General features: G+C 44.7%; 1 protein-coding gene across 3 annotated transcripts in view; it reads right to left on the bottom strand.

Annotated features, from left to right (window-relative positions):
* Positions 1 to 5,508, bottom strand: part of FRMD1 (FERM domain containing 1) — a 66,728-nt gene extending 61,220 nt beyond the window's left edge. The window contains exons 1-2 of one of the 3 annotated variants that reach the window (XM_053296885.1): positions 5,071 to 5,508; positions 921 to 1,044 (exon numbers count right to left, since the gene is read on the bottom strand). The gene's annotated coding sequence lies outside the window, so the exon portion shown is untranslated. Of the gene's footprint in view, positions 1 to 920; positions 1,045 to 4,933; positions 4,990 to 5,070 lie in introns of those variants that run through there. The other 2 variants (XM_053296873.1, XM_053296884.1) reach the window with 2 other exon arrangements.
* Positions 5,509 to 11,736: the final 6,228 nt, after the last annotated feature.

The raw sequence follows: 11,736 nt of genomic DNA on the forward strand, positions 1-11,736 counted from the left end.
ATGTGCCTTGACTATAATCTGTGAATAACACTGAAGCCCTCTGTGTTAAAAATAGCAGAGATGATGTACTTGCATGCAGCATCCTGAGAGAGTGCCCACAAGCCCTGTCCCCACGCTGGTATGTTCAGAAGCCCCACCTACCCTCTGTCTACACTTGCATTTGTCTGAAGAGACAAACACTGTTGACTGTGGACAGATTCTTTCTGTGATGAGGTGCCTAATATGTGGAAAGAATCTGCCCACAGTTACATTGTTTGTTGGGACTTCTCATGATGCTGTATGCAAATACAGCATATCTGTGTCTTTTAAGCATCTGAAGATGGCTAGATTTTAGTGTAGTGCTTAGAATGTTGGACTAGGAGACCCGAGTTCAAATCCCTGTTCAGCCATGAAGCCCACTGGGTGACTCTGGGCCAGTTGCTTAACTCTTAGCCTAACCTACTTCACAGGGTTGTTGTGAGGATAAAAATAACCATGTACACTGCTCTTGGCTCCTCAGAAGAAGAGCAGGATATAAATGTAAAAATAAATGTAAAAGCAAACAAACGGACAAATAATGTGTGGATAGAGCTGCTAAGGTCCCTGTTTGGTACATGGCAAACACTTCCTGAAGATTCTGTGTGAGGAAATTGTGTAGGTGCTTCCGGTATTTGGCCCCTTAATATTTAGGACATCTCCTCTCTCATTTCAAAACCCAGCTCAAAGATTACTTTCCACGAAATCATCCCCAATTGAAAAAAAGCCTGAGTACTGAACTTGCCCACATTCATCTCTTGTTACCTTTGCGTGCCCCAACTTGGGCAACCCAATATATTTTTCCTGGGTACCCTCCTCTCTTCTTCCATTGGTTATTTTGGTGCTGTCCTCTTCTTTTTGAGCCCTACAGACACCACTAAGGTCATGCACAATACAATACTCACATGGCTGGTGAAGGGCTCGGGGGAGGTAGGAGCCGTCCTGCCTCCCCACACATGATTCCAGCCACTCTTGGGCTTGCCAGAGCTATGCGTCCACATGAACACCATGCAGCAGCTCCGTGAGTGCCTAGGGAGTGGGAGAAAAGCAGGCTGCAGCCTTCCGCATCCCATAATGCATTGCACAATGGGCATGGTGCATTGGGGGATTCCCTGTAAGGTGGGTGCTCTAGGAGCCCAGCCCAAGCAGACACACAACCAGGGACCTGGTTAGATGGACATCCTTGTGCCCTTCTACCCAGGTAAAAGCCCAGGGGAAATTCCTGGGCTTCCCGGAGAGGTAGCGCCAGGATCGGCCCCGATCCCTATGGGTCACATGAGTAGCCCTACCCTGGTAGGGCTGCATAAGCCCGGGCAGGGTTGCTGGTGTGAACAGCCTCATTATATCTTAGCCTCAAGCCCGCCCACCCCTGCAGCCTATGGAGGATATGGGGTTGATACTGCTGGAAAGATTACTGAGTAGGGATGTGCACAGAGCCGTGCCTCCGTGGTTTGAAGGTGGAAGGGTGGCCCTTTAAGGGTGGGGGAAGGTGCACTCACCCCTCTCCCCCCACCAGCGCTCTTTCCCGGTAACAATCTTCAGGGTGGCAGCATACTTCCCTGCCGCCCCTTCCTCGGCCAGAAGTGGCCAGAAGTACTGGGCATGTGTGCACCCGTCGTGTGTGCGCACATGCCCACCTGCCGTGCGCACACACGACGGGCACAAGCGCAGCTGGTACTTCCGGCCATTTCCAGTCGAGGAAGGGACGGTAGGGAGGTAAGCTGCTGCCCCGAAGATTGTTACCGGGAAGGAGCACCGGTGGGGGGAAGCGTCGGAAGGGGTGAGTGCACCCTCCGCTGCCCTTAAAGCGCTACCCCTGCCGCCTTCAAACTTCAAACAGGCCCTGGGGTTCAAACCTGTTCGGAGGCCCATAAAAGGACCTCCGAACAGGTTCGTGCACATCCCTATTACTGAGTTAAGATATGTAAAGTGCTCTGAGCAAGTGGGGAGGGGGTTTCATCTACTAACCACACAGTAGTGGAATTTGGGAGTGCTTAGAAGATTCTGGTGCGATGCTAGACAGTGCATAGGGAAAGTCCCTTTCTAATCAGGGTACCCTCCATTTCCCCCCCCCACAGTACCCCAGCAGTTGTGCAGGAAAAGACCCCTTTCTTCACCAAACCCACAGCAGTGTAGTAGCAGGAAAGATGATGGCACCTCTGATTGTCTGGGTAAAGAAAAGGGTTTGCCAACCCACTCAAGTACTAGCCCCCCCACCCAATTCCCCAATTCTAGCCAATGGGGAGGGAGCAGCCATTTTTATCTGATGCACTCACTCACATTCTACTTTGCTTATACTGCAACTCCAGTAAACAAAACCCTGGACTAGTGGTTCATTTTAGTCTCACAGACAAAATGCAAAGCACTGACAAAAGTAGAATGAGGACTAAAGAAGAATGTGCTATATAAGCAGTTAAACTGATGTGCACTGGTGCATTTTTTTTAAAAGGCCCTCAAGAGAAATCTATTTAAATACAGATAAGATATCACTGAAAAATACTAAGAAAATAGAGACTGATCCCTAGACAGATAAAAGTTTATGCCAAGGATGAGACTAAATACTGTCTGTCAGCTTTTGCCCAGGTTTTTAGAACCAATTCCCCAAGGAAAAGTTCCAAGTCCTTACATGAGTTGGGATCTTGGATGATGATGTTGTTTTATAGCTGCAGACTAGCTAAATTGAACAAAGAAATCTTCCCATTACTAGAAGCCAAAGGGAAGGTGGTTCTCTCAGATGGCCCTCCCCCCTTCCTTCTGCAATCCACAGTCTTAATGAGGTGGTAGATTGCTTGTGGTGGAATGGTGGATTACACCACTTCAGACTGCAGGTGAGGATCTCCTTTTTGAATGCTTTCGATGAGGGAAGGGTAGCTCACTGTTCAATGTGCTAGTTTTATTACAAGTGGGTTTACTTTTTTAACAAGGAGAAGCACACAAAAATACAATGGCCCACCTATAGTCTAAAATGGAACAGTCCAGAATTCCACCACCTCCGTCCACTACCTCTTTCTGTGCAATGTAGCATGGTTCTTATTTTGGAATTGCTTCAGCTGCATGAGTGGAAAACATTGGCTGGCATCCAGACTAACATTACATGTGCCAAATAATGTTTTGCATGCATGACAGATGAGAGGCAATTTTTTGCCAATCCCTTCCCTCTGTACCTCCTGGAAATATATCCCTGAGGTCTGCAGGACCCTTTGGAACCTATTTTCAGGAAACATATAGGACTACCTATAAGGGGGTCAGTGAATATCACTCCTCCCACACTGCAGCACAACAGTCTGTTTATCAGCCAATGATTGCAAGTAGCTTTACATGTGAGTCAAGATTACGTCATAAACAATATTTGTCCTACTAGGGTGAAGGAAATTTCACTGGTCTGGTTCAGATGATCACTGGCCCCATCATATAGCAATAGCAATAGCAATAGCACTTACATTTATATACCGCTCTATAGCTGGAAGCTCTCTAAGCGGTTTACAATGATTTTAGCATAATGCCCCCCAACATTCTGGGTACTCATTTTACCGACCTAGGAAGGATGGAAGGCTGAGTCAACCTTGAGCCCCTGGTCAAGGATGGAAGGCTGAGTCAACCTTGAGCCCCTGGTCAAGGATCGAACTTGTAACCTTCTGGTTACAGGGCGGTAGTTTTACCACTGCGCCACCAGGGGCTCTAATCAGGACAGGGGCTGAGAGCGTGTTGGCCCTGATGTCATTAAACAATGTCTCAAAGGTTGGAGTATCCTTTAATCGTGTGAGAGAGGCAATCATCTGAATTGCCCCTCTACATGTGCTCCAAAACCCTGTTTAAACAGGTTTTGTAGTGTGTGTAGAGGGGGGATTCAAACGAAGGATTAAAAGACATCCTGGCAATGCAATGGGTCACCCTTTAGCGATGTCAGGGTGAGCACTCTCTCAGTGTGTCCCACCCTGAACATGTGTGCTGGCAGAGTGTGTCCAAACCAGTTCACTAGGGTGTCAAAATCATGCCACTGTCTATTTTGCCATATGGACATGTTAAGGTGTGTATGCATGGCACACAAACATGGCACACAAACATGGCACAACAGCCACTTCACACGTTGATGGTGTACGCAATTTACTCCTACACCTGTGCAGAAAATACCCATAAAGAAGTCCTCAGACATATGCAAATGCAGTTTCACAGCTACAGGACTACAGAAAGGAACATTGTCAAACCATTTATTTTGTTTTAAATGATCCTTCCCAAAAAGCATGTTTTCTTGCCCCAACTGAAATGTCAAAGAGTTTTTCTTTTCAGATCAATCTTGCCCAGTATATTCATTTAAACAACATTTTTAAAGTGATGCAAAAAGTTTTACTTTTTCCATAGAATTAAAATGGTTAGAAAGGCACTGATGCATTTCTATAACACAGCTGTGTATTTCAACAATACAAGATAGCTCTATACAAAATGAAAAGCAAAATCAGGAAATAAAATTATGAGTACTGAGGTTTGAAGCTCATCATTAAGCCAGTAAAATAGTCAACATTTAGATTAACAAAATCAGAATATTAATGCAGATTATATTAATCCTAGAAATAGGAAAGTCTATAACGAAAGTTAAACATTGTTCTCAGGACAGGAAAACTGACTGGCTTCCACTCAGCTGCTAGTTTCATCAGCTAAGCACTGCCTTTCCTAAGAGAAACTTGAATTATGAATGCATCAACTTCCCGAAGGCAATATTACTGTGGAATCTGCAGCACTGTATTAACGTGCAAATTCAATAATAGTTCAGTGCGAGAAACCTGTTGCTTGCTACACGGCTCTGATTTTAGCAGCACTACGGAAAACATCTATGGACACAAAACAAAGCGAAATCAGAGTGGTGTGCAAAAGATGTAACAACAAAAATGTAGGTGTTTAAAGTGTTCATTAATCCCCATACCTCAGTTGCTAATACTAGCTGTCTCACGACATAATCCCAGTCTGCTACCCTCGAGGGCTACGAAAACTTTAGCGGATGGCGGATGGGGGTGGGTGGGAATCTGGGGACAGCAGGGTCCAATCACCAGCAGTACTTACAGCAAGTCAATAAGTGTGGAAAACAGATATCTTTTTTGCCTCGATTCCAAGAAGTGCAACGCGATCCCGCTCTTCTGAGATACATCCAATCCTTACGTCTTTCCCAGGAGCTCGGGCAACCTCACAGCCTGTGGCTAGGTACTACCATTACTTCAGAAAGAGGGTGGAATGGGATGAGTTTAAAACGGAAATTAAGAATCTGAAGGTGTCCTTTAAACTCGTCCCGTGGGATTAAGGGAAGGCGGGATAAAGCAGCCTTAGTTTACAAAGAACCCGCCCACCCCGGACGCTTCCTTCCCTGATTCCGCCCCTCCGTTTGCTTTTGGATCCTTCCAGGTCGATTGCTTGTAAACAGGGGAGAAACCCGCTCTGTTGTCTTCTCAATGGAGCCCACGTGGAGAGGCGGTGCCCGCGGCAAGTAGTAATCCCCAGAGGAAAATGGAGCAGACGCCGATTCCCCGTCGCTGCAAAGCTATTGGCTAAATTAAGACAAGCAGAGGCGATCCTTTTCACTGATTGGTGAGGTTATTCCAATGCCTATGCGAATGCACTAGTCTACTTCCGTTCAAACGAAAATTGGCAGGTATAGAAGGAGTGGACGCACCTTTATTATCTGCCAAAGGACAAGCTAAGTTTATCCTAGTGGAGAGATGCAGGTTTTTTAATATTGCAGTAGAGCGGACGGGGCGGGGAACCATGGGTGGCACAGAAGGGCAAAGAGCTTTGTAAGGGAGTTTTGTTCCATGTATTACATTCCTGAAAGATAAATAAGAGTACATTTCACATTAACGTACCCATTTCATATAAATATCGTATTTCCAAAAGGCATTTTTTGTGATGCAAGTCCTACTGATTAAGTATTAGCCGGGGTGTAGCCATAATTGAGTCACCTTAAGTGGCGCAGCAGGGAAATGCTTAACTAACAAGTAGAAGGTTGCCGTCAGAATCCTCACTGGTTCTATATCGGGCAGCAGCAATACAGGAAGATGATGAAAGGCATCATCTCACATTGCGAGGGACGAGGCAATGGTAAACCCCTCCTGTATTCTACCAAAGACAACCACAGGACTTTGTGGGTGCCAGGAGTTGAAATCGACTTGACGGCACACTTTACTTTAGCTATAATTGAACAATGGGGGACAAATTCCCCTCGGGCCCCACTGGCTGGGCAACAACTTGCTCTGATCTACCTTCATCTCCCTGACTCATTGTTTTGTAATGGTTTTCAGGTACTGGCAAAAGTCCTCCCCGCAATCACTCCTTTGTGTAATAGGGGCTGAGCCCAAAGTTCTCTTGTGGGAATTTTCAATGTGATATTTGGAGGATGGGGAGGGGAAGTGCTCCGAACCTGTCCCCAGCTCACCTTTTATTTTATTTATTTATTTATTTATTTATTTGCCGCTACCGCTTCTGATTTTGCAGGCTGGCAGTTACTGCCCCCGCCATTAAGTCCTGTCTAGCATCATTCCCAGGGGACTTCTTGGGAGAAAATAGCAGCCACCAGTTGGCCCAAGGATTGTCACCGCCAATAACATCCACATATTTCATTTCCTTCCTGCCAAAGAGCCAAAATCTTCCCTCACCCATTTCACCCTCTGTGAAGAGGGTGATGAAATGGTGTGGGGGTGCATTTTGGCTTAGATTGGGCTGTAACACTAGACACCTTTCCTCCCCCTACAGCTCTTTATTCTTTAGTTATGCATAGCAGATGACAACACCTTGAAGGACTGTTGGAAGGTATTATTACTTGAGATATCATTTAAGTGCTAGTCATTGTGAAAATGTCAGCCTCTCCATTTAGGAAAGTATGTAGCAGTTTAATTAAACTTCAGTTAAACATCTGATGAAGAAATACTCATATGTACAATGTTGCCCATTAGTGGTACTGAATTAGTGGTGATACCAATTAGTGGTATTGAATACTGCCATTGGTATTTGGTCTTCTGTTCTTTTAACATGGTTATTAGTGAAGTCATAATGCAAGATGTACCTACATTTAAACAATAAAAGTCATTTATCTTCCTTGGAATTCATACCCAATGGACATCTATTACTGCCACACTCTTGAACAGAGTGATTCTGTTCATGATTCATTTCAGTGAGGTTTGTGATGGAGAATGTCCTGGTGGATTGGGCCCTTCAGACCAGGTGCAGTGTCAGCTGAGTGGCGGCCTGGGTCCAGTGGCCCCTCTGACGATGTCCCGTGCACATGACGTCACACACACAGGGTGTGCCTGAGCCCCGAGAGAATCCCTTCCCCGCCCAAAAGCGAGCACATGCCCGTTCTTCAGGCAGCGTTTCAGATGCTTTCAGGCAGCAAGTGCTGACTGAAATGACACAGAAGCACTTGCTCTGGCTTTTCAGATCTCGAGGTCACATGCAAAGGGTGTGTGGCCTCAAACTCCGAAGAGCCTGAGCGAGTGCTTCCTTATCATTTCAGGCAGTGCTTGCTGCCTGAAAGCATCTATTCCCCTTTCTCTCATGCTTTCAGACAGCAAAGACTGCCTGAAAAGGACAGGCAAGCACTGGCTCAGGGCTCTTAGTAGCCCAGGCGGGGGCGGGGAGAGTTCATTTGGGGCTCTTTCGGAGCCCGGATCACACACCCGTGGGGGCTTCAGCAGCCCCTACCATTGGCGGCCCAGGTTCTTTGAACCCGTTCGCACAACGGTGGCTACGCCCCTGCTTCAGACCTATCTGCCTTCCATTTGCCACCTTTAACTCTACTGCCTGAGACAGCTTCTTCACTTTACCTCCACAATTATAGTGAGATTAGGGAAGACCCATCTCGATACTACAGGATGCCTCTGAGTACCAGTTGCAGGGGAGTAACAGCAGGAGAGAGGGCATGCCTTTGACCTCTCCCTGTGGGCTTCCAGCGGCATCTGGTGGGCCACTGTGTGAAACTGGATGCTGGACTAGATGGGCCTTGGGCCTGATCCAGCAGGGCTGTTCTTATGTTCTTATGTATACTGAAAGCCAAACCAGATGGGATCTAGGAGAACTATGATTAGAATTTCCCAGGTTTTGTAATAAAAGGCACGCAGAGGACTGGAGAAGTGGTGTTGGGGAAGAGGGTATTATCCCCCACAAAACACACACACACACACACCCATTTGCTCTGTCCCTTTCTCTGCCATCTTAGAACATGTCTGTTTCTTTGTTCATTCTTGGGTTTCAGGATAAGAACAGAGTGCACATGATACTACCACTTTGTTGAAGCTAAGCAGACCTGGTCAGTGCTTGGATGGGTGGCTGCCTGAGATTCCCATGTGTGCCATGATGAGTTCCATGATGCAAGACAGGTGAAAGAGAAAGCTAGTCACACAAATATGTGTTTAGTTTCTCACACAGAACAACTGCTGAGATGAGGAACCCATGAGAGTGTAGTGGTGGAGTCCATGATAGCTCCGTGGCACTAAAACGATATTCTTTGGTCAACAACTAAAGCTAACATAACATTTATTCTCTTGAGTCAAAACAATGGGAGTTTTCCCAGTAAGATTTCTGAAAGCTCTGCTTTGATCCAGCCCGGAAAAGATGATGACTCAGAAGTCAGAAATCTGGGGCATTCCTACTCCACACATTTAGTAGACACCAGAGCAATGTAGGTAGGTATGCAGAAGGAATCAATAGGGGAAACAATTAAAAGCGACGAATAGGTCATTCATTCAAAAAAGGTTTGATCTTTCTGACAGCAATAGAAATGAGGGCACAGGATAGAATACTGTGATAGAATACAGGATATAACCCAACAACTATTTAGTAGTTGTTGGAATAGCAAGCATATTTTCTCCTGAAAATGTTATTTCATTGCTTACGTTGTTAATGTAATATCATGATAATATAATGATAATGTTAATATCATGATAATGATAATGCTCAGAATCAAAATAGAACGTTTATCAGTTTGAACTATAGAAGACTGATTGGTTGATTGATTAATTGCCATCAAGTCGGTGTCGACTCTTAGTGACCACATAGATATTCTCTCCAGGATGATCTGTCTTCAGCTTGGCCTTTAAGGTCTCTCAGGGGCGCATTTATTGCTATTTATTCTCATAATCGAGTCCATCCACCTTGCTGCTGGTTGTCCTCTTCTTCTCTTTCTTTCAGCTTATCCCAGCACTATGGACTTCTCAAGGGAGCTGAATATTCGCATAATGTGTCCTAAAGTATGATAGTTTGAGCCTGGTCATTTGTGCCTCAAGTGAAAATTCTGGATTGATTTGTTCTATAATCCATTTGTTTGTTTTCCTGGCTGTCCATGGTATCCTCAAAAATTTTCTCCAGCACTAAAGTTCAAAATCATGAATATATCACCATGTATTTACGTCCTGTTCTTTTTTTTCTTCGTCCTATTCTTTCTTTTTGTTGCTTTCTTATTCATTTCAAAAGATGTTTTGAGACAATGCAATTGTGAAGAGTAATGTGGGCTATAAAGATAATCATTTGTCATGGGTGATTAATCATAATACACAGATCACAGATAAATACTTTATTATTGAAGTACATCTGTGATGCATCAAGAAATGTTTATGGGTCATTTACAGAAATGCCATGAGTACTGAGTACTGATAACTGTGATTACATAATAATCAATCATTAACAATAACAAACAAGCAATATTTCACTGAATGTTTACATTCTACTTTTTATGGAATCGGTGTATGGCTCTGCAGTGAAATTAGATAGATCAAGCTTGTTTTATTTCCCTCTTAAATTTTGTGGAAACCAATATCTACCTTCAGTTATGGTGAGGGAAAAGAAACTAGATTAAGTCTTTGACTAGATATTTGGTTTTGGTTGAAATCTTGAGAACAGTTTGTTTGGAAAGTTTTTCATTATTCACAGACATCTTATTTCACTGTGGTTAAGAGAATGATCTATGACCAAGGAAATCCCCAGTAAAAAGCAACTTCCCCTCAGTCATCAACTTACTAGATGGCCTTAGGCAAAACATCATATCTCAGTTACTGTCCTCAGTCTGAAATGTGGAGAAAATAGTATTAGTCTACTTTACAGAGCTACTACAAAGATTACTGAGATAATGTGGCCTTTCACACAATCGCGCGGGCAGGCAGAAGGCAGAGTTAAGCCTATCTTCCCTGCAAACAGTCTGGACTGGCCCCAGCCATGCTGTGCCACTGTGCACACAATTGCCAATGTGGCGGCTGGCACCGCATTCTGGAGGCCAGTGGATTAAAAAAAAATCACTGCATGATGAGCATGGTGCATTGGGTATTCACCTGGGAGACCAGAGCTCTAGGCACTTGTCTCTGTGCAGCTCTCACTGACACACGATCCAGTCACCTCCAGTGACTGTTGCTGGTGTCTGTCTTATGTTTCTTTTTAGATTGTGAGCCCTTTGGGGACAGGGAGCCATCTTATTTGTTTGTTATTTCTCTGTGTAAACCGCCCTGAGCCATTTTTGGAAGGGTGGTATAGAAATCAAACAAACAAACAAACAAAATAAAATCCTGGAGCCTGAGTTAACGGTGCACTCACTCCATTAATCCAGGCTGAGTAGGGCTTCAGCGCTGGGTTTGGCTCTGCAGCACCAGATGCCGGTGGTTCTCACAGGCAGCCAAGCCCAGGCTTGGCTGCAAGTGTAAACAGCCTTAATGTATGGAAGCACTTAGCAAAAGTGTTATATAAATTCTAAATATTATGTTATCATACAAGTCAGGTAACTTAAGCCTAAGCACAGGAGCAAGCTCCATTTATATTTCAAAGAGACCTAGGGCTATATTAAAAGCATGAATGCTTCGTAATGTCCATACAGGTCCATAACTAAGTAGTTGTATTGGCATGTGTTCCTCTGTTTGACGCTGTATGCAGATGTACAATCTTCCTCCTGTGTTTTCTTTGCATTTGGCTGCAAGAGTTACATATATACTGACTTTGTCCACCCTGGTAATTTATTTATTTATTTATTTTTACATTTATATCCCGCTCTTCCTCCAAGGAGCCCAGAGCGGTGTACTACATACTTGAGTTTCTCCTCACAACAACCCTGTGAAGTAGGTTAGGCTGAGAGAGAAGTGACTGGCCCAGAGTCACCCAGCTAGTATCATGGCTGAATGGGGATTTGAACTCGGGTCTCCCCAGTCCTAGTCCAGCACTCTAACCACTACACCACGCTGGCTCTCATTGCAGCACACCCCATACACACTCCATATTAATCTCTGTGATCCCATAATTTGTCCTTCCTTCAACATTATCTGGCTGTGTTTCCAGGAGAGCCTGTTTGGGGGCTCCCGGAGCACCCCTATATCTAGTTTGGGGCTACAGGCTTGTAGTTCCCACATTTGCTGTTCAGATCCCATGAGACCGTGATATCTCCATTTTTGATTCACATGAGCTAACTCATAGGGCATGTCACTTGGCACGTAGCCTGGGATGATAGCTCTCAGGTCAAGTTTAACTTTGGGACTGCAGGAGAATCTCTCTACGCTTGACTCTCTGATTACTTTCAGGTGAGGAATGCCAGAGTAGATGTGAGTTAATCAGCACTATTCTTTTTCCTAGAACTAGCCACATATTCTCCCTGTGTTGGCACAATGGATCAGGTCACAATATCACCTCCTCAGGAAGGAATTATAAGAATGCAGCAGCAGCAGCAACAACAAAATATTTATATACCGCTTTTCAACAAAAGTTTCCAAA

This window comes from Hemicordylus capensis, chromosome 1 (genome assembly GCF_027244095.1).
Source record: "Hemicordylus capensis ecotype Gifberg chromosome 1, rHemCap1.1.pri, whole genome shotgun sequence".
NCBI lineage: Eukaryota > Metazoa > Chordata > Lepidosauria > Squamata > Cordylidae > Hemicordylus > Hemicordylus capensis.